We start from the raw sequence: 24644 nt of genomic DNA on the forward strand, positions 1-24644 counted from the left end.
ATTATATCTTCAGCTCATAAACATGTAAGAATTCAAAACACATTGAGTATAAGCATAAAAGAAGATCATAGCGATTTCAATGGAATCATAGATTGAGATTATAAGAAGTTGATAAATCAATCGTACTTGAAATATTTTAAAATAGAGAACATGGAATGATGAAGCAGTTAAAACATGAATTGGGTAGATAATCATTTGGTACATAAATCATTTGTGGCATTCGATACAATAAGAATAGGAACTCGGACAAATCAAACTTGGAACTTTATACGAAGATCATGGAATCCGATTATACGGAAGAAAGTTAGCCAACATACCTTAAATTCTCCCCTTAATGATATTATAATGATCCACTACACTAAAAAACTTCAATATATTATAACAACATCCAATGAGACCAATATTAGTAACACATTTCACAATTGAGGCCATTTAGGCACTTTATCAAACACCTAGTAGGTATAAATCTTTACATTTTTTATTCATAGAACTAGTTCATCCAACTACCACCATTTACTAACAATTTATACCATTATCATTCTTAAGCAATTTATAACTCCAGCATCACATGCATATCCAACCATCCACCCCCAACCAATAAAATTCAATCAAATAATTACTTTTTCAATCTCTACAATGGTTATAAATTTAAATTGAGAACTTATGGCTTCCAATAACCATCCCATAAGTTCCAATGCTTAATTCTTACTCATTTCCCATAATAAATCTGTGCATGTAAGTCTAAGGGTGTATGATTACCTTTTGGAAGAAATCTTGTAAAACCCTCCTTTGTGTTCTTGAAGAAATTTTCTTGAAAATCTAATGATTCCATGGTGGATTGAGCTAGTTCTTGTGTGGAAATGATAGGGTTAACACCAAGACAGTGCAGATTTCTAACCTTGAAGATGAGAGGAGTTGGGGTTCTTGAGAGAGTGGAGTAAAGCTCCAAAATTCTTCCAAGTGAAATGGGGAAAATGTTCTCCCGAAATGACTTAAAAGAAACCTTAAGCTGGGGCACGCCTAGTCTTGCGAAGTGAGCCTCACTTTGATGTCCACTCCATATAAGGGAAGATAAGATCCATGCCTGGTCTGGCGAAGCGAGCCTTGCTTTACTGTCCACCAAGGTAACTGGGTGGTTTAACTTTAGTAATTTGAACATAACTTTTAGTAGGAATGTCCAAATGATGAATGACTTGATGAGTTTGAAACGAGACTCGAAGAGTTACGCTTTAGGGGAAAAATTCATGGAAAGTATCTTTATATTATGAGAGTTATACCCATTCAAAGTCAGGTGTAGTGCAAATTTAGACATCTTTTTCACTTAATACATCCAACTCGTTCAAAGCAATTTCTTCCCACTTACAAACCTCCTTAATATGTTCCGAAACACTTTTTCTTTATAAAATATACTACTAGGTTGTGTGCCTAGAATATATATATATCACTACAAGAAAATAGGCATACGACGACATTTTTTAAATGTCATTTTGAGTCATATAAATGTCACAAAATTATTAACGACATTTATTTGACATTTATAGCAAACATCGTAAATTTCGTTGTCGGGAATTTTCCGACATTTACATTAATGTTGGCAAATAAATAGTGACATTTATATACTGACTTTTTATCAAATGTCACCAGCTTGAGTACAAAATCAATATAGTTTCAACATACAAAGAAATGTCGGCAATCTTACTCATCCTTTCTACATATACATGCAAAATGTCGGTAAATCTTCTTTTGTCAATAGCTTTTTTTCTTTTTATACTTGAAGGAAGTTAATAATTCTTATCTACTAATAACACAATCATTCATACAATTTTGATACTACAATGCCATACCCAACAAAAGAATTTTGAATTAAAACAAAAGAGATACGTACACATTATTTTTGAAAATCTTACAATACCACTCAGTAGTGGTTCTCAAAAATATAAAGTTTTTCCCCAGTACATATTCAGAACAAGCTATGCTAACTATAAATAAACTCCAATGTTGAGTACAAAAAATATTAATTCACAACAGTTCTTTGCACAAGAGTTTCTCTTTTGACTCCAATTTTTGCATATCAACCTGACATAAAACCAAACAATAAAAGCAATAATTAGAAGTTAAAAATTCAAGGTAACAAAAACCAGTTAGCAAACCACTTCTATAGAGTTATATGGCATATGATATCACATGCAAAGTTAGAATCCGTGCAGCTTAAAAACCTTTCATCATACAAACAAAAATGAATAATAGACTTACTTATCACAAAGAAAAATAAAACAATAAGAAACTTCAAGTCTTCGAATACGAGCCACAATGTAAATATGTACCATAAAGTAAGAAAATGCAAAATGTGCTTGAACACATCTACATCTGTTTAGTTAACATACAGAATGCGAAGTTCTCTCTATCCTTTTCCTCTCCCTAATCCCTTCTAACTAAGCATGACATTTCAATTTTAGGATTAAATGATGTTTGTATAATCATTTGGATATACTGATACCCTTTTCGCAAGGAAACCACAAGAATTTTCTTTATCTCAAAGATATTGTGAAGAGTATAACCTTTGACGAGCTGGCAGACCTTGAGTATGCTCCTAACACAACTCATTTTCAATACTTGCATGGTAATCTTGTTAGTATTGCATTTTAGGTCTAATCAACCAAGCAAACGTCTAGAGGTATTGATAGGTAATACAAACTAGATATTTACTTATCTCAATTTAAGGAGATGATCCTCTTGAGTGACCTACGGATGAGAACCACAATCAACTAGAATTCAGAGGCCATATTTGGTTAATGACCATGCTATAGAGGTCATTTTTCTCCTAGAAATACATAGTACTATCCATATTCTTACTCATGAAAAGCAGAATGTCATCTCCTGTGAGGAATCTAACATTATAAATCGATGAGGTTAGTTATTTGGTGCTACAGTTTCAAGTTTTTCTTCCTCTGGTGAACTAATCTCGAGTATTTATGTGTCAAGGAAACATAATCTTGCTTATTTTTCTACTAAAGTTTTGGCATTATAGGTGTAAATAAGTTATTCTATCATACTAAAAGATTATTCTATCGGACTTAAATGTAATCTTACCCAACTAAATGCAAAAGCGTGATATTTCCTATAAGGCATAGTTCAGTTTCTGACTTATCCAAGCTAGATTTCTGTAATTTGGACCTGCAGGTACCTTTCTACACTCATCCTACCACTATTAGCACCTATAAACCTAATCAACTAATTAAATAATTTACATGGACTAAGAAGGAGCGTAACAAGGATGAACTATAACAACATGACAGTAAAACAATCATATTAAAGATGTAAGAATAGACAAAATACAATAAAAGAAAGAATCAACCAAATAAAATAAAAACTGCGAATACACAATGACATTAAAAGGAAAAAGGCGGAGATACTAAAGATACTAAAGCTTTATCCCCAAAATGATTCAATTTCATCACTCCACAATAGCCATGTATCTTCAACATAAATAGAGAACTGTTAAATTCATAAATAACTCTATCTACCACTTCCCAAGCACAACAAACTTCGGTACATCAAACTAAACGAAAGGTCAACCATTTTAAAGGCAGAAAATACAATCCAGTGGACATAATAGAATGAAAATCACAAAAAGAAAATACTTAACACACCTTAATAACCTCGATCAAAAGTCTGAGAAGTATCAGTAGTATCTGTCATGTTTAGAGTTTAGAACAATCTAAGACCAACCTGGTTGCTTCCCCTTTCAATTTTCGGCGCCACACTGAGATTTGCTTATCGCTAATCGAGTGCAACTTTGAACTTCGAGAATGTGATTTGCAATCGATCAATTTGTGAATTTGAGATGACGACATCAATTATTTGGGTATGAGGAAAGGGGAAGATCGGAGGCATGGTTTTAAGAGGAAAGATTGGGGTTAGGGTTTTTAATAAACATAGTTGACCATGCCTATATATTTTTAGCTTAATAAGTATAAATGTAAGTTTCCTTCATTAGATATAAATGTCAGTAAATAACGACTCATATAGCTACATTTCAATTAAAAGTCGCAATTACTGTGTCATTTTTAATCAAATGTCATTGAATTTACCGCATTTTTTATGAAGTGGCACAAAATGATTTTTTTTCCGACACTTTTTTCACATGTCACTGATTAAATGTGGCCGTAGATCTCTTTTCTTGTTGTGTATATATATATATATATATATATATATATATATATATATATATATATATATATATATATATATATATAATCCCAAAACATGGGTCCAAGTCTTACAATTTGTCCAACAGAATACTAAAACGAGCAACCTACTACTAGGAAAAACAACAGCAACTAAAACAAATGAAAATAAACTAACTATTACATAGTTTGCATAAGTAGACTGCCATAGGACATTGATGTGATTAAGTCCACAAGCCAAGTGCAAAGAACTCATAGTTTAACCTCTAAAACTCTCACCGAGCCTCAGGTTTTGCATTCCAAAGGAGAAGGCAAATGTGCGACTCCAAAAACACACTTCTTCTTAGCAATACTACAGAAATCCATCAAAACTGTGTAGGAGCATTTGATCACACCATGACATCCAAGCATGATATTAACTATCAAATAGGAGTCCTTGCTGATCATGGTAACACTCTAGTTCAGTGCAGCAGCATAGGGAAAGATAAACCTGCTATCCATGTATATAATACAAGCAGGCGAAGACTGGAACAACATCAACATTTCCCGTTCATACAGTACCGTGTCACCTCCAGATTGAGTATGAGAACATACTAATACCATTGAACAGTACCAAGATACTATACAAACACACAGTAGTTGAAATACTTCATGTATATCGACACTTACTCACAAGAGATAATGCAAACTTGTAGAAGGTGCAATCTGTAACCATAAACTAAACCAAAACGACAACCTCACAGCTACATGATGCATGCCAGTATATAACTAATTAGTATAAACACCTTGTGAACTTATAGTAATGACAATCGACTACTTGCTTGCTATAATAGAGCCATACAGTGTCAGGTGACTACCAAAATAAGCAAGATTACATGCTAATACCACTAGAAAGTCACCTACCAATACATATCAACAGAAATAACAACAAACAACAATAGGCAATAGAAATACAAACATAGTCATCAATCAGGTTCATTTATCTTTGCCACCCATACCCTACGATTTGGGGTTTGGGCCTTGTCCATATTGAGTAGTCTCCTCCCTAAACTAGGTAGTTCAGAAAAGGATTGGAAAGTGATTGTATCTGCAAAAGACAATATAAAGTTAGCTAAAAATCCGCCATAGTGTTGCCTTCCTTTAACACATGCTGGAATATCACATTAAACTCCTCCTTCATCTCCTTTATCCTACTAACTTCAGCCACAATACACCGTGGTGGATCCCAATCACCTTCAATTATCTTCTTCATCCCTAATGAATCAGCTTCCATGATGAGAGTGTGAAGATCCCGAGCCACACAATATGCTAAGCCGGTTTCAATTGCCTTAGCTTCAACTATAATATTGGTTGTGTCATCCAGTTATTATGCTCTTGCATACACCAAGTCTCTTGTACTATCTCACACAGAAACCTAATGGACTAGGACCCGGATTGCATCTTGAGGCACCTGTATTGCACTTATACCATCCATCATAAGGCAATTGCCAAGTTACCCTTCTAGTCACTATCACTGGCTTGTAATCCTCAAAAAACTTAATCATATCCGGCCAAAGATAGGGAATATTAGGTAACCAACAGTATATAGCTTTAGTTAAGAAGTGTAGAGTCTTGTTAATCTCATAAATCACTCTGTTAACATACTTTGATCCCCCATTTCTATTTATGTTTCTCATCTTCCACAACTCCAAAGTGAAAATTGCTGGCACATATTGTTATAATGGTTTCAGTTTTGGACAACATGAAACATACCACCATGCCCTAATCACTTGATGCCCCTGTATGAGCTGAACATTAATCCTTGTTGCATTCATAAATGTCTTCCACAATCTAGGGCTAGTATGACCTGATAGGAACAAGTAATCACAGCTTTCCTCTTGTGGAGATTGACAACACCAACACCTAGACATATATATACCCTTGCCTTTTCCACGGGTCATCAGTAGCCAATTTGAATCTCTATAGCCTCCAAAGGAAGAACGAAATCTTGAAGGGCAGATCTTTAATCCACATATGCTTGAATTCTTGAGTAGGGTTTGCCCTATGTCTCACTTGTTGCCATGCACTATCGATTGTGAACTTGAATGAAGCTATAGGTCTCCACCAAGGCTTGTCCAGTAACCTCCAGTTCCTTCAAACTGCGCCTGATGTATAATATGTTCTGCAATATCCTCAGGAAAGGATTGTTCAATCAACTGGTCATTCCATCCATCTCCTTGCCTCAAGTCTGCCACTTCTTGTAAGTCCTCATTGATGTGAAAATTAGGTGGCACTACATGATATAAAGATCCTAATCCAGTCCAGTTTTCATGCCAAACATTTGTAGTACCACTCTTCATAAATCTCATGCTCCACATCTTGCCTAGCATTTAACATTTACCTCCAAACATGAGAGCCTTGCCTAATTTGTACCACTGTTGGTATCTCCTCCTTGCAATATTTGTTTAGCATAAAATTTGACCACAATGACTTTGTAATCCTAAATCTCCACCATAACTTTGCAAACAGTTCCCTAGATACATCAAACAAGGATTTGAAGCTTAACCCTCCTTCCTCCTTTGGGAGACAAAGCTTTTGCCATGAGGACTAATGTCTATTCCTCCCTTCTTCTTTATTGCTCCAGAAGAATCTTGCAAATAACTTATGCAATAGTTCCATTATGTTTTTAGGAGGATTCAAAACTGAAAGTAAGTTCACTGGCATGCTTTGAAGCGCACTATTGATTAGTGTAGCCTTGCCTCCATAAGATAACAACTTTCCTTTCCATGAGTGCAGCTTGGCCTTTACCTTTTTTATAACATCATCATAGTAGTCTTTCCTTCTCCTAATATTGAATACTGGACACCTTATGTAGATGAATGGTAATTCACCCTTAGTAAAACCAGTGATATTACCAACTGTTTGAACCAAAGCAGTTTCCACCTTAGAGTGCATATAATAGGAACTCTTTTCCTTTTTGATGAGCTGGCCTGAAATCTTCTCATATCCACATAACACTGCCATGATCTTCTTCAATGAGTACGCATAAGCTGAGGCAAAAAGAACTGTATCATCAGCATATGAAATATGATTCAATAGATCAGTCCACTTAGTCATTTTAAAACCCCTAAAAGATTTGGCATCAAACAATTTGTTCAATGATCTAGACAACAATTTTTCTGACAGTATGAATAATGCAGAAGATAATGGATCTCCTTTCTTCACCCCTCTAGTACAATAAACGAAACCTGAATATTGCCCATTCACCACGACGGAGTACCAGTTATTTGACAACAAATTCCATATCATGATGATAAAATGTTCAGCAAATCCCATCTTCCTTAACATATGAAGCAAGTACTTCCAAGACACCCTGTCGTTTTCTTTAGCCATGTCCAATTTAGTCATTACATTAGCAGGTTTGCCCCTTAGCCTAATGTCAGTAACACTTTCCTGAGTGAGGAGTATGTTTTCAAAAATGCTTCTTCCCTTCACAAAGCCAGACTGGTTAGAGGATCAAAGAAGGAAAGAACTTCTCTAGTCTATCAAGTATAACTCTAGACATCACCTTATTGATGAAACTTCTCAATCTTATGGGCCTCAAATATAAGAAAGTCTGAACCCTTGGCTTTTTTGGAAGTAACACAAGATTAGTATGTGTCATAGTGTAACAAACCGGCCGGTCATTTTAAGAATTAATGCCCCGATTCCCTATTAACATCTTTTCCCATGTTTATTTTTGCTATTTTGATTTACCGGGATGTCTGATTGAGTTTCGGAGAGTTTTGGGACACTTAGTCCCTAAATGAGAGTTTAAGTTTTAGAAATTGAACCGTAGTCGGAGCAATGTAAAGACGACCTCGGAATGGAATTCCATTGGTACCGTTATCTCCGTTGGGTGATTTCGGGATTAGGGGCATGTTCAGATTGCGGTTTGGAGATCCGTAGCTAATTTAGGCTTGAAATGTTAAAAGTTGAATTTTTTAAGTTTCCGGTTCGATAATGAGATTTTGATATCGGGGCCGTAATGGGATTGCGGAAGTTGGAGTAGCTCTATAGTGATGAATGTGACGTTCTTGCAAAATTTTAGGTCATTCAAACAAAATTTGATAGACTTTTTGATCGAAAGCATAATTTGAGAGTTTTTGGGATTCTTAGGCTTGAATCCAATGTAAAATTGGTGTTTTGATATTGTTTTGAGCGTTCCAAAAATTGGAACAAGTTTGATTGATGTTTTAGGATTGGTTGGCATGTTTGGTTGAAGTCCAGGGGGCCTCGGGTGTGTTTCGGATGCTCAACGGGGCATTTTGGAACTTGTTGGAATTGTAGAAAAATTAAAGTAGCCTAGTTCTGGTTTCCTTCTTCGCGTTCGCGAGTAGGGTCTCGCATTCGCGAAGAGGAGCTGGGGCTGGGGGGAGTTTTAGTGCTTCACGTTCGCAAAGTTGGAGGAGATGTTGCATCGCGTTCGCGACCTGGGAATCGCGTTCGCGATGAAGGAAGCTGGACCCAAGAAAAGTTGTACTTCGCGAATGCGAGAGTCCTTCTACGTTCGCGAAGAAGAAATAACTGGGCAGTATTTAAATAGCCAATCTGCGACCCTTCTTCATTTTTCCACCATTTTTGAACGAGATTGAAGCTTTTGAGAGAGATTCTTGAGGAAACCAAAGGGGAATCACTTGGAGGTAATATTATTGACTTCATAACTCGTTTATATGTGCTTAAAGGTCTAATTAGTGGTAAAAATTAGGGAAAAATCAGTGCAAAATGGGTAATTAGGGCTTGAGATTAAGAGACCTTAAAATGGGTGTTTGAAGGGTCAATTGAACTCCAATTTTAGTGTTCTTGATATGTATAGACTCGTGAGATTATGAAGATTCTGAAAATGTAAATGTTACCCGATTCCGAGATATGGGCCCGAGGGGCGTTTTGTTCATTTTACCTAATTTTGCGTATTAGCTTTGAATTTGTTTGTAGAATCAGTTACTTGAAGTATTATTTACATTATGCAATTGAATTGAATAGGTTTGGGTCATTTGGAGTCGAGTACTCATGGCAAGAACGTGGTTTCGGGTTGATTTTGAGCCTGTTCGAGGTAAGTGGCTTGCCTAACCTTGTGTAGGGGAAACTCCCCTTAGGATTTGGTATTATTGATAATTGAAATGCCTTGTATGTGAGGTGATGAGTGCGTACTTATGCTAACTGTTGAAAATTCGGCTTTCATTAAGTAATTACTAGTATGTTTCTTTTCATGTTTATACTACTTGCGATTTATGCCCGTTGCTAGCTTAGGAAAGCATGTCTAATTGCCTTACTTGCTCAAACTGCCTTATTTGGGTTACGTGCAATACGCTAGGTTATAAATTCCTATTTTACCTTGGTATGGAACTTTAATTGAACTGTGTACTATTCTTGTTGTTGCTGTGTGTTTACTTTGGTACTACGGGATGGTATCCTAGGAGATCCCCCTGTATGTTTACTTTGGGACTACAGAACGATATTCCGAGAGACCCCCCTGCACATTTACATTGGAACTACGGGACTGCACCCGGTAGATTCCCCTTGTACTGAGTATTTACTTTGGGGCTACGGATCGGTATTCTGGGAGATCCCCTCGCATTATGAATTGGAGTACGGGACGGTATCCCGGGATATCCACTGGATATTTATATTTGGGACTACAGAACAGTATCCTGGGAGATCCCCAGTTGTTATCTTTGTGCTGAGCTGTATTTCTTTCTGTGTTTACTTTGCCTCTGTAGTTGTTGTTGTCCATTATATCCTGTGTTACTTTTACTCTTGTACTTACTTATACTATTTTGTTCTACACTATTGAACCTTATATTTTATTTAACCTCAGTAGGGCCCTGACCTTCCTCGTCACTACCCGATCGAGGTTAAGCTTAACACTTACTGAGTACTGCTGTGGTGTACTCATGCCCTTTCTGCGCATGTTTTTCATGTGCAGATCCAGGTACTTCCACTCAAACTTATCACGCTTGAGACGAGGTGTTTATAGAGACTTCGAGGTATATCTGCCACATCCGCAGACCGAAGAGTCCCTTTCTACTCTCTTTTTAAGTATTAGCCGTTCTGTATTTCTTTATTCTGTTAGATATTCTAGAGTTAGACACTGTAGACATTCAAAAGCTTGTGTTTCATGAGATTCCAGGTTTTGGAATTTTTTTTTGTTTTCGAGAGTTGTTATTGTATGTGCCAAGCGGCACCTTAAACACTATTTTATTTTACTATTTCATTTTTTTTAATTATTTCTTGCGCAATTTTTGTTTATTTTCCGCATTGTTAGGCTTACCTAGTCGTAGAGACTATGTGCCATTATCAGAGCTCTAGGTTCATAGGAGTCATGAATCACAAGCCGGTTTATTAGAGTCTCACGGATCGGTACGGAGACGTCTGTACTTATTTGCGAGAGGCTATGTAACTATTAGGAAAATTCCACTTCATTTGATTTCCTTTTCGTGCGAGATTTTGATGTCACAATTCTAAACTTCTATCTTCTATTCTCTCATAGATGGTGAGGACACGCGCTACCCGAGATGATCATGCACCCACACCCCCTACTGCAACCGTCAAAGGCCGGGGCTGGGACAGAGGCTGAGGATGCACACGTGGTGCAGCTAGAGCACCCGCGCGAGCTGCCACCGAGGTACCACCAGCAGTTCCAGACGGAGTCCAAGCACCTGATATGCATATTGCTACTACTACTCTAGCTCTTCAGGAGACTCTTGCGGAGTTCATGGGCATGTACACCACTTTGGTTCAGGTAGGATTGTTTCCTCTTGCTGCAACCACATCTCAGGCTGGGGGAGGAGCACAAAATCCCGCCGCCCGCACTTCTAAGCAGTGAGTGCATGTTGATCAGGTCCCAAAGATTATTCCTGTACAGCCTATAGTCCCAGGTCAGCCCGAGGGCAGGATAACGACTTTAGAGGATGAGCAGCGGAGACTGGAAAGGTTCAAGAAGTATTATCCTCGTGTATTCAGTGGGTAAAAATCAAATGATACCTTGGGATTTCTGGAGAAGTGTCACCATATCCTCCGCACTATGGGTATATCAAGATCGAGTGGGGTTTCTTTCACTGCCTTCCAACTTCGAGGGGCCGCCTATGAGTGGTGGTACACCTATGAGTTAGATAGTCCGGATGAGGCAACTTCATTGACTTGGACCGAGTTTTCAGATATGTTCCTGAGAGAGTTTGTTCCTTAGAGCCTCAAGGACGCATGGCACATAGAGTTTGAGCATTTACGTAAGGGTACTATGACTATCTCGAAATATGTTGTCCATTACACCAGCTTAGCTAGACATGCCCCAGCCTTGGTTTCTACTATTCGCGAGAGGATTCGCCGGTTTATTGAGGGGTTTATTCCCAGCATCAGGTCTAGCATGGATCATGAGTTGGAGATGGATATTTCTTATCAGTAGGTGGTGAGCATTGCTAGGAGGATAGAGGGTATGCATGCTAGGGAAAGAGAGGAGAGGGAGGCCAAGAGATTTCGAGAGTCGGGCCATTATTCTGGTACCCGTGCCCCAGCTGCAGGTCGTCATGGTAGGGGTTATATGAGTTGCCTCATTCATTCAGCTCTTCCTGCAGCCAGTGGTATTCCCCCTCCCCCTAGGCCTTAGGAGCCTTATTATGCACCGCCAGTATCTAGTGTGCCTCCTGCGCGGGGTGCTTTCAGTGGTCAGTCCAAAAAACCTGGCCTTAGACAGTCATAGACACCACGTCCTCCCAGAGCTTATTTTGAGTGTGGTAACACATGCCATATGGTGAGGGATTGCCCTAGACTTAGGAGGGGTGCACTGCCACAGACTTCTCAGCCACAGCGTGCCTTGCAGAGTTCTCAGGCTATGGTTACAACTCTAGCTACTACCCCACCCACTCAGCTAGCTAGAGGTGGAGGTCAGGAAGGTAGGGGTCGCCTTAGAGGGGGAGGCCATTCCCGATAGTATGCCCTTCCTACCCGTACCAAGGTTGTTGCCTCTGATTTTGTCATCACAGCTATTATACTGGTTTGTCACAAAGATGCATCAGTTTTATTCGATCCAAGCTCCACTTATTCGTATGTGTCTTCTTATTTTGCTCCACATTTGGGTGTATCTCAGGATTCTTTGAGTTCCCCCGTTTATGTTTCTACTCCTGTGGGAGATTCTCTTGTTGTGGACCGCGTTTATCGATCATGTTTGGTTGCTCTTAGTGGTTTTGAGACCAGAGCCGATTTATTGTTGCTCATCATGGTAAATTTTGATATTATCTTAGGCATGGACTGGTTGTCACCCCATTATGCTATTTTTGATTGTCGTGCCAAAACCGTGATGCTGGCTATGCCAAGTGTACTACGTGTTGAGTGGAGGGGTGCTTTAGATCACACTCCTAGTAGAGTTATTTCTTCCTTAAGGCTCAGCGTATGGTTGAGAAGGGGTGTGACGTGTATCTAGCTTATGTGAGAGATGTCAGTATTGATGCCCCTACAGTTGATTCAGTCCTAGTAGTACGAGATTTTCCTGATGTTTTTCCAGCTGACCTTCCGGGCATGCCACCCGATAGAGATATTGATTTTGGCATTGATCTGTTGCCGGGCACTCAGCCCATTTCTATTCCTCCGTATTGTATGGCTCCTCTTGAGTTGAATAAGTTGAAGGATCAGTTACAGGAATTGTTGGATAAGGGTTTTGTTAGGCCTAGTGTATTATCTTGGGTGCTTCTGTCTTGTTTGTGAAGAAGAAGCATGGTTCTATGCGTATGTGCATTGATTATTGCCAGTTGAACAAAGTTACAGTAAAGAACTGTTACCCTTTACCTCGTATTGATGATCTATTTGACCAGCTTCAGGGCGCACGAGTGTTTTCTAAGATTGACTTGCACTCAGGTTACCATCAATTGAAGATTCGGGAGCCAGATATCCCAAAACTGCTTTCAGGACTTAGTATGGTCATTACGAGTTCCTTGTTATGTCATTTGGGCTGACCAATGCCCCAGCAGCCTTCATGCATTTGATGCACAGTGTGTTCCGGCCGTATCTTGACTCGTTCATCATTGTCTTTATTGATGATATTCTGGTGTATTCCCGGAGTCGGGAAGATCATAAGAAGCAACTGAGGACAGTGCTCCATACTCTGAGGGAAAAGAAGTTATATGCTAAGTTCTCGAAATGTGAGTTTTGGTTGGATTCTGTGGCATTCTTAGGCCACGTGGTATCGAGTGAGGGTATTCAGGTGGATCCCAAGAAAGTAAAGGTAGTGCAGAGTTGGCCCAGATCATCCTCAGCTACAGAGATCCGCAGTTTTCTTGGCTTGGCGGGTTACTACCGTCATTTTGTGGAGGGGTTTTCATCGATTGCAGCCCCTATGACTTGGCTGACCCAGAAGGGTTCTCCGTTCCAGTGGACGGAAGAGTGTAAGGTGAGATTTCAGAAGCTCAAGACAGCTTTGACTACAGTCCCAGTTTTGATATTGCCTACAGGTTTGGGGTCTTATACCATCTATTGTGATGCCTCGACGATTGGCCTTGGAGTGGTATTGATGCAGGATGGTAGGGTGATTGCCTACGCATCCAGACAGTTGAAAGTACATGATAAGAATTGCCCTGTCCATGATCTCGAGCTGGCTGCCATTGTTCACTCCCTGAAGATATGGCGTCATTATTTGTACGGTGTTCCTTGTGAGATTTGTATTGATCATTGGAGCTTGTAGCACCTATTCAAGCAAAAGTATCTTAATTTGCGCTAGAGGAGATGGTTAGAGTTGCTGAAGAACTACGATATCACTATTTTGTATCACCGGGGCAAGGCCAATGTGGTGGCCGATGCCTTAAGTCACTGGGCAGAGAGTTTGGGGAGTTTGGCTTATTTACTAGTTGCGGAAAAGCCCATGGCGATGGATGTTTTGGCCTTAGCCAGCCAGTTTGTGAGATTGGACCTTTCAGAGCCAGTCAGGTTCTAGCTTACATGGTTTCTTAGTCTTACTTATTTGATCGTATCAGGGAGCATCCGTATGATGGACCTCATTTGCTTGTCCTCAAGGACAAGGTTCAACATGGTGATGCCAGAGATGTGACTATTGGTGATGACGGGGTATTGAGGATGCAGGGTCGGATTTGTGTACCCAATGTTGATGGGCTTCGGGAGTTGATTCTAGAGAAGGCCCATAGTTCGCGGTATTCCATTCATCCGGGTGCCACAAAGATGTACCCGGATTTGAGGCAGCACTATTGGTAGAGGCGGATGAAGAAAAATATAGTTGGATTTGTAGCTCGGTGCCTCAATTGTCAGCAGGTGAAGCGTGAGCACCAGAGACCGAGTGGGTTGCTTTAGCAGATAGAGATTCCGGAGTGGAAGTGGGAGAGGATCACCATGGACTTTGTAGTTGGGCTCCCACGGACTTTGAGAAAGTTCGATGCTATTTGGGTGATTGTGGATCGGCTGACCAAGTCCGCACACTTCATTCCTATGTATACTACTTATTCTTCAGAGCGGTTAGCATAGATTTATATTCGGGAGATTGTTTGTTTGCATGGTATCCCAGTTTCCATCATTTTAGATAGGGGTACTGAGTTTACATCACGGTTCTGGAGGGCCGTTCAGCATGAGGTTGGTACTCGGGTAGAGTTGAGTACAACATTTCACCCTCAGACGTATGGACAGTCCGAGTGCACTATTCAGATTCTTGAGGATATGCTCCGTGCGTGTGTGATTGAGTTTGGAGGGTCTTGGGATCAGTTCTTGCCATTGGCAGAGTTTGTCTACAACAACAGCTACGTCTAGCATTCAGATGGCACCGTATGAGGATTTATATGGTAGGTGATGTAGATCCCCAGTGGGTTGGTTTGAACCGGGTGAGGCTAGATTATTTGGCACAGACTTGGTTCAGGATGCTTTGGAGAAGGTTAAGGTCATTTAGGATAGACTCCGTACAGCCCTGTCCAGACAGAAGAGCTATGCAGACCGGAAGGTTGGTGATGTTTCCTATATGGTTGGAGAGCGGGTTCTGCTTTGGGTTTCGCCTATGAAGGGCGTTATGAGATTTGGGAAGAAAGGGAAGTTGAGTCCGAGGTTTATTGGCCCTTTTGAGATATTAAGGCGTGTTGGGGAGGTTGCTTATGAGCTTGCCTTACATCCCATCTTGGCCGGAGTTACTCTGGTATTTCATGATTTGATGCCTAGGTATTTTTGTACCCAAAATACTTCCAAAATAGCATGTATGTGCATATATAAGCACACCGAAGAGTTTTAGTTTTTTTAATGATTTTTAAACCGATTTACTACCCATTTTAATACCACAAAATCCAATAGTTATTCTCAAAATTATCATATTTTGGTGAATAACTTATTTCATTCCCGTATTTACACCAAAATATAATTAAGGTAATTTTTGCAAATTTGTTACAAATTTATTTGGCATTTTTAAGCTAATTGCATGTAATTGCAATTATAGCCTATTTTACAATTAACATCATTTTATAATTATAAGATCACTTTTAGTATTTTTACATTAATATTTATATGTTATTAATTATTTTAGTGCCTTTAATTTATTTTTAAATCATCTTTTTACTATTTTATAAAATAATAAAAGGGGAGATTGGCTATTTAACAAACATCCCTTATTATTTCAATTCTAGCCAAATTGGCCACACCCACTATCAGATTCAAATGGCCCAATATCCTGATTAAATTAACCCAGCCCAATCCCCAATATAACCCGGTCCAATTTGAGCCATTGATCAAATAAGATCAACGACCCAGATTTAATACCATTAATTAAATTCAATTACCCCCCCCCCAAAACCCCTCATTTCCATAGACCGTCTCTCTCTCTATGTCGTCTCTCCCTCTCCCTTCTCTCTAGAACCTTCTGGTTCTCTCTTCTCCGATGCTCTCCACCGTCTTCCCGGCCATCTCCGGCCACCTCCCTTCAACCCCAAGGCTCCGATGGACCTCTCATCGTCCTGTTCAACACCTCGAAGACCTTCGAGGCTTATGGACCATGGCGATTTGAGACCTAGGGTTCCTAGTTCTTCTATATGCGAGTTCTCCGGTGTGATTTCAGGCGAAATCACACCCTATATGTCACGATCTATGAGGTTACGACAGGTTTTTCCCACTTCTATTAGGTTTCCTTTTTTTTGAAACCCTAACTCTCTCCTGAATCTCTCAAAAACGGTGTCATTTCATGCTATTCTCATGTTTTCCTCTGTGCTCTGTTTATTCTCGAGTTTATTCTGAAAGATCCTTTGCTTTGAACCATTTTTTTTTACTTTCTTCGAAATTAGGATTTCTGGGATTTCTTTTTATGCATGCTTCGATTGATTTTCTTTATGATTAAAACCTTTTCTTTGTTTATTCTGATCAATTCCTATGCTCTTACTGCGTTTTAGGTTGACTCTGCTAAAAACCCTAATTTCTAGAAAATGTTTCTTCATTCGATTATGTGTGTTAGCATGTTTCTTTGTTTCGATTACCTGTGTTAGCCTAATTTCCTTTGTCTTGTCTCTATGTGTTAGCATGTTTCCTCGTTTGATTGTGTGTATTAGCCTGATTTTCCTTGCTTTGGTTCTACCTGCTGGCCTATTTGCTTGTTTCTTGTTGATGTTTCATAGTCACCATGCTTCGAATATGTCTTGCTGAATCTTAACTTGTTTTCACTATCCCTGAGTGGTCATGTTTGTTCATCCCTTGTTCCTTCCTAGTTAACTTTGCTCGCTACTTTTGTTCATTTACCTCTATTTATATGTTAAAAATGCAGAATCATGACTTAACATGATTGATTCTGATTTTCCTTGATTGATTGGTAATTCAAAAACTTTCTTAAAAAAAAAAAACCTAAGATTCTACCCGCCCGTTTGAATTAATTGGTTTTGTTACCTCATTTGTTATAGTACTCTGTTCTTTTAAGCCTTTCCTTAATTGGAATTTTCCTGAATTTTGTCTTACTCGACTACTATATGCAATACTGAACCTTGACTCTTTCCTTATTTAATCATACGTTGATTTTTCCTATTTGCCTTATATGGTGCTGAATCTTTTCGTTTGATTTTGATTCCCTTAATTAATGGGAGTACTTCCTTGATTCTTTGATTAATTGATTCTAAGTTCTTCAATTAACCTATTTCCGTGATTTTTACCTTATTTTACCACCTACTTTTGACTATAAATACCCTAAGTCTTTACAAAAAAAACACACAACAGTCTTCTGACTTACACACACCACTGAATACTTTCAAAATCTGCATTCCCTTTTGCTCTTTTGCTCTACTGCTGTTCTTTGCTCCTTCTTATTATTAGCTGGCTAAAAGCCAAGGCTAATATACTATTACTGCTTTTTCTTTGCATCATACTCTTGCTCTTTTACTGGTTTGTCTTAACTCAGTTCCCAACAATCATCCTAATGTGTTTACTTATGTCTTTATATCTATGCCTGTTACCTGCAGAGTTTGACATGTTCATATGTTACTCTTCGCTTTACTTTCCTGCAAATGCTTGATCCCTACTCCCTTACCCTCTATGTGTTTATAAATGGGGATTCAGGGCATGGCAACATGAATTGTTGTCCATGAACTAAATTTTGACCCCAAGTAAAGAGTGTGTCAGTATGTTTCATTGCTGATCATGCCCTTTCCCCCTTCTTCCTTTGTTTAATGTTTCTGTTATGAATTCCCTATCATTACCCCCTATGTATGCTGAGTTAAAGTTTATGGTTTGGTAGCCTTTAAATGGCTATCCAGGCCTGAACCTGGCTTTCAATAAGTCATAACTCCTCAATTTGAAAATGACAAATTGGTCAGGGGTGTGCCAGCACTTCAAATTGCTTGGCATGACCACCAACTTATCATTTCCCCTCCCCTGCACTTGCACTTACTCTTAGACTTTAAGTTCTGCCCCTCTCATATGAGCCTTGCCTTGGGACCTTGAGTTCCCTCTGAACTTGGACATTTGAGGGCTGGCTTTTCCACACTGCACTTTACTACAATTCTGGAATGATGTTTGGGGTGTAAGCACTGCCTGGAGCTCTTGAAGCTCCTTGGAGCTTTGACACATCCCAAATAAGAGAAGACTTTAGAAACCTGGATCCTTGGAAGTTGGTTTACTACATATGTTAGACTAGGAGTTTGAATTAGGCCCTCTTTGGTTGGAATTCTGATTTCGGATGTATTTTATTTATTTTTTGATTAATTCTGGTCTGTAATAATTTTGTAATAACATTTGGGGTCGGCTAGTAAAAAAGGGGTGGAGAACTATGCATGCAAGGGGTAGATATCATGCCTATAGGGGTTATCATTTCTGAAATTCTGTATCCCATCTAGAGATCATGCTTGTAGGAATTACTGTCTCTAAAAGTTCTGCATCTTATACAAATCACTGAAACTCTGCATTTTCATATAGGTGCCATAGGAACTCTGCATTTTCATACTATGACTATAGGATTTTCTGCACTTTCACATAGATACCATGTCTATAGGATTTTCTGCAATTTTGCATGTGCATCCGTCATTATGCAAACTTGTTATAGGATTTAAACAACTAACCAATTGCATATAGATGACCTGCCTATAGTATTTCTGTATAATAATAACAGTGTTTAAAATCAGTGACACTTAGAAAGAATGCCTATAGGAGCTGTTAACTAACTTGAATCGCCAATTCGTCTGAAATCAGTAGCAATAACGCGTAAGGACCTGCAGAACTTATGTTTTTGTAACTAACAAATCTTTTCTGCAATCAGTTTACTCTCTTTGTTTTTCCTGAAATTGATAGATATCATGCCTATAGGTTCTGTTTAACGCCTAGGCAAGCCTTAGGGTAAAATTTTATAACTGCATCAGTCTTTGATAATTACAACCAGCAGGCAGGCCTAATTCGGACTTCTTATCTGAAAATATGTAATAAATCAGCCTGCCTTAACGTTTAAGTTTAATACAGACCAAACCAGTATGTGCAAGACATGCTAAACTCTATGGCTCATCTGATTTAAGGAGGTTTACTTGAGCCTTACTTGCTTATTTGCCCTCCCATTTATTGTATTATGTGTTTTGATTGACGCCTTAGTATTTTGTCCTTTGAAACTCCCCAAAAAGCCCCAACTCCCTCCCTCTTAGGATTAGTAGTCACAATGCCTCCGAGACTGATAGGATTGTGGGACGGGTACTAGCATACAATAAGTAACGATACCATTCCGCGCTTTAATACCTTAACGGGGTGGGAAGGGTAGATATGGATATGATGACCGGTGCGCTAATATCACGTGCGACCCCTCTTCTGAGGAGTGATTGCTGGGTATTGCATTGAAGTGATCCATATTGATAATAAACTTAGGACCCCCTCCCTTTATTTGCTTTCATCTTTTCTTGTAAAATTATTCAAATCTTTTTTTTTATTTCTGCCCTCTCTATATACTTTCAAAAGTTTTCAACCTAATTGCAATGTCATATGCGAGTCCTTATTTGAGATTTGATTGTTTACTTGTAAAGTCACAAATGCAACATGGTCGGGAACCACACTAGTGGATCTTGAGGGGTGCCTAACACCTTCCCCTCGAGATAATTTCTAGCCCTTACCCGAACTCTTCTAAAAAATGTCCTAATGCACTATAATCATTAGGTGGCGACTCTACAACTTCTAAACCCAATTCTCGAAAGGGAATAGAGTTGTCATCCCAATGTCGTATACCCGATTTCTGACCCCACGGTTAGAGAAAAAAGGGGGCGTCGACAACATGGCGACTCTGTTGGGGATTTTCTTTAGGCTTTTACCATTGCATGTTGCTTGTGACTTTACTATCTCATTAATTGCTTTATTTACTGTCTTTTATTCGCTACGAAACTGACTTGGCTCTTCATGTCTTTTCTTTCCTTTAGCTGCTTTCCTTTACTGCTTTATTTCAATACTGTTGTAATTACTGCAATTATTGTAATAATTTATCTTATAAACGTGAAAATACATGCCAATTTGTTTCATTCTTGTAAACTGCATCTTCAACATCATATTCCACTCGTGCTAAACAAATACCATAGCAACGCTTATAATGAGTGGTTGCGCTCTTCCAATATTATCACCCTTTAAATTTGGCAAAGGCGTATTTGCGGTAAAACCAGTCGATCAGCGGTGCAGTCGACGGTTCCGTGCCTTTCCCTCTTGAGTTGTCCGCTCAAGGGTACCTGTCTAATACCCTAATAGAAACCTTACTCTGTCTAACTGTGCATGCATCATGGTCAAACCTAGCCGAGTCAGTTATGTTGTACACATAATGACTCATTAAGATAGCCTTGTCCAAAGTCCATCGGGTTTCCCTAAAACCCAAACGGACACCTACACGTTCTGTGCATTTATTTGGATAACTAAATACTTTTTATGCTAATTATCAATTTAAATAGTCGAGTCTGGCGGGGTAGGGGTCTCACACTTTGTTTTGCAGAAAATGAGGCACGAAGTCCCTAGATTTGGCATGGTAACCAACATTCATCCAAGGCTGCTGAATTGGTGGGAAGATCTCCACTCCAGTGATCAGACACTCGTCCGCAAATACTTAGGGAATCTGCCTTCTCTTCTAGAAATCCAGCTTGACAACAAAATCATAGAGGTTGCAACTCTGTTCTGGGATAGTGACAGGTCTGTGTTCCGCTTCGGGGACCTTGAAATGACTCCTTTGCTCGAAGAAATAGGAGGCTTAGCTGGTATTCCTTGGGAGACTCCGGGTTTGCTTATGCCAGAGAATCGCAAGGGTAGGGGTTTCCTTAAGATGATGGGACTGAAGAAGAACCTAGACTTGACCTGTCTGAAAGACTCCTACATCCCATTCGACTATCTGTACGAGAGGTACGACCATAGCAAGTCATACCGCACCTACTCAGATGAATTTTCCCTCACCTCACTGGGGCATATTCACAGAAGGGTCTTCGTATTCATGTTTTGTTTCCTGGGGATGATAGTGTTCCCTATGAAGAAGGCTAGGATCCACACCAGACTGGCCATGGTAACCAAGACTCTGATGGAAGGAATTGGCGGACAACCTTTCAGTATAGTGCCCATGATTGTTGCTGAGATATACCGGGCTCTGGACAACTGTCAGCGAAAAGCCAGTCATTTTGAGGGATGCAATTTATTACTTCAGCTCTGGCTCATGGAGCACCTCCAGAAAGAAGAATACCGATAAGAGATCTTACGCAGAGACTAGGATGATCACATTGCCTTCTACCAACCAAGGCGTATGAATTATATGCCTAACATGTTCGCTCAGCCAGAGGACGCTGGAAGATGGGTAGAGCTATTCGAGAATCTAAAAGAAGACCAGGTACAATGGATGGTGGAATGGTTCCCTATGGAAGAATTCATTGTTAGATCCCGAGACGCACCATTTCTCATACTCATTGGTCTAAGAGGAACTTATCCCTACGTTCCCCTCTGAGCCATGAGGCAGGCGGGAAGAAAGAAAATCATACCAAGGGTCGACAAAATGAGTCACTTTAGGGCTGATTTCCAGGACGATGATAGCCCTCACAAATGCCAAGCTCAACACATGTGGCATTGCAAGCTCGTTTTGGGAAAAGAATCTATTGAGCCAGACATGTATCACGCTAGTTACGTGCCGCACTATTCGGGTTGGTTGGAAGATGATCACAATGGTATGGGTCAGCCCGGGTTCATTCACGGACACAGAATTATCGACGAAAAAGCTGAAGCACGGGTTAAGTATCAACTGCGCAAGAGAATTCGAGAGTGTGAAAGTGAGCATCGGGAAATACAAGAAGCCCATCAAAAGTTGATCGAAGAATGGAAGGATATGGCTGTCAGCGCCAACAAACGACTAGGGTATTTGTCGCGGGGTCTAGTGGAGCTAAAAGGAAAGTTCCTCAAGATGATTGAAGATTGTCGAAACACTGAAAGGAATGCAGACTGACATTTGGCCCAAGCGTATCTGCTGCTAGGACTGTACGTGCTGGTGAAGCTGTTCGAGGGGGATAAATATGCCAAATCTGGGGAAGGTTCTTCTGGGACCAATTAGTTAGGAGTCTTTTATTTTGCTTTTAATGATGTAATAAGGCCAATGGCCACTAGTGACATTTTATTTTCTTTTATTTAGCATCGTTGCGAATTCGTCTTATTTTTATCAATAAAATGAGGCATTTAACATTATAAGTTCTCCAAATTAATTTTTCTCTAGGCCTACCTCGGGCATAACGAGTCACCAAATTAGGACGCGATATATATTCTTGCACAATGTGTTTAAATATTGCAACATTTTCTTCTCATAACCCGCACTAACTTGTTACCTTTTTTTGTTTTTCTTTATTTTTATTCCCCTGCCCAAAGGTTAGTTCGTGCATTCTGGCACCATCATCATACAGTACGAGATCCAAGGGCCCTCCTTCTCTTCCTCCTCCATGTCCTATCCGGAACAAGAACAAAGGTAGAATGGGAGATTCAAGTGCCAGAAAGGAAATTGAAAGAATTGAGATTCCTCAGGGTACCCCGGTTGCTAAGGAAACTGCTGCCCAACTTGAGCAGAAACTGTTGAAGTTCCAAGAAGAACTGGATCAAGTTCGGAACTTGGCAAATTTATCATTCACTCTCACCGCTCCTGATGTCAACTTCTCAAATGCTCAAAATCCCGCACCTCCACAAAACACCCCAAAACCACAGATGCAACCCACTCATGCTCAACATTGCAACACATGCCATACTCCACTACCCATTCACGAACCACTGAACACCACAAATGACCACCCCCACTACACTCAACCAATCTCAAGTGCACTTGAGTCTGATGACAAGGACTCTCTTATCAGAAACTTGGTAGCAGAACTCAAGAAATTGACCAGCTGAGTCCAGGGCATGGAAGGAAACAAAGGCATAGAGGGGCTGAATTATGAGGACCTCTGCATTCATCCAGATGTTGAACTTTCGGAGGGATACAAACCTCCCAAGTTCGAAATGTTCGATGGCACGGGAGATCCCAGAGTCCATTTGAGGACATATTGTGATAAGCTGGTCGGAGTCGGAAAGAATGAGAAAATCCGTATGAAACTCTTCATGAGAAGCCTGAAGGGGGATGCTTTATCCTGGTACATCAGTCAGGACCCCAAGAAATGGACAAGCTGGGTAGGTATGGCATCGGATTTCATGGATAGGTTCCGATTCAATACAGAGAATGCACCGGATGTATTCTACATCCAGAATCACAAGAAGAAGCCTACTGAGACATTCCGCGAGTATGCTACTCATTGGAGATCAGAGGCTGCTAAGGTCAGGCTGGCCTTAGAAGAGGAACAAATGAACATGTTCTTCGTCCGAGCTCAGGACCCACAATATTATGAGAGGTTGATGCTGATCGAGGGCTAGAAATTCTCCGATATCATCAAGCTGGGAGAAAGAATTGAGGAAGGCATTAAGAATGGTATGGTTACTAATCTTGAAGCATTGCAGGCTACCAACAAGGCTTTACAGTCTGGTGGCACGTCCAAGAAGAAGGACGTCAATCCCGTGATGGTCGCACAGGGAGCCAAACCACCATTAAAATGCCACACTTACCCGTCACCTCCACTTACATATAAGCCTATCCCGAATTACCAATCACTCGCACCCTCTTACCAAAATCCACCACCCATTTACCAATCATCTCCACCACCCGCATATCAACCTACTTCACCCAGATGCTCTCAACCTACACCTGTTTACCAAGCTTATAATGCCCAACCCCCTCACTACCAATAACCTCCCACTCGCCAAAATTTCCCTAGACCCAGACCAAATTTTGACCGCAGACCTCCCAGACAATATACAGCCATCGCTGAGCCAATTGACCAGCTGTATGAGAAACTTAAAGTTGCTGGTTACGTCTCCCCTATCCCTGCCATAACTCCAGAAAATCCTTCCCATTGGGTCAACCCTAATAAGACCTGTGTGTACCACTCCGGCATGAAGGGACATACCATTGATGAGTGCCGCTCATTGAAGGACAAGATTCAAACTCTGATCGACAATAAGGTTATCATAGCAAAGGAGCCTACTCCCAATGTCCTCAACAACCCTCTGCCTGATCACAGAGGTGAGGACATTCACATAATCAAGATCGAAGATGACTGGGACCCCAAGGGATCGATATGATTGATTGCTGAGGATGATGAGCCAAAGAAACCGGCAGTCACACTTAACTTGATAGTTGTACAGAACCAGCCCTCTAGGGGCGATGAAGTCAACATGTCTACACCTCTCGAATTTGAAGCACCTTCTTCTGCGAAGGTAGCCAGGCCAATTGAGGTTGAGTTTGGGGCTCCGAAGGCACCTGTACTCTTTGAAGTTACTGTGTTACCACCGAGGGTACCCATTCCTGTAGCAATGTCAGACATAACACCGTTCCACTCAAAAGCCATACCATAGGATTACACAGCTGAAGCAAGGAGGAAAGGAAAGACCAAGACGGGAGAAGTAATTGTTGTGAAGGGTATGACCAGAACAGGCAGGGTTTAC

At 40.1% G+C, this 24644-nt stretch overlaps 1 protein-coding gene across 1 annotated transcript in view; it reads right to left on the reverse strand.

Moving 5' to 3' along the window:
- Positions 1–4294: 4294 nt before the first annotated feature.
- The window catches only part of LOC142166338 (uncharacterized), a 48809-nt gene continuing 28459 nt past the window's right edge, over positions 4295–24644 (reverse strand). Inside the window, exon 3 of the transcript XR_012696684.1 lies at positions 4295–7216. The gene's annotated coding sequence lies outside the window, so the exon portion shown is untranslated. The remainder of the gene's footprint in view (positions 7217–24644) is intronic.

The sequence above is a fragment of the Nicotiana tabacum genome, chromosome 11 (genome assembly GCF_000715075.1).
Source record: "Nicotiana tabacum cultivar K326 chromosome 11, ASM71507v2, whole genome shotgun sequence".
NCBI lineage: Eukaryota > Viridiplantae > Streptophyta > Magnoliopsida > Solanales > Solanaceae > Nicotiana > Nicotiana tabacum.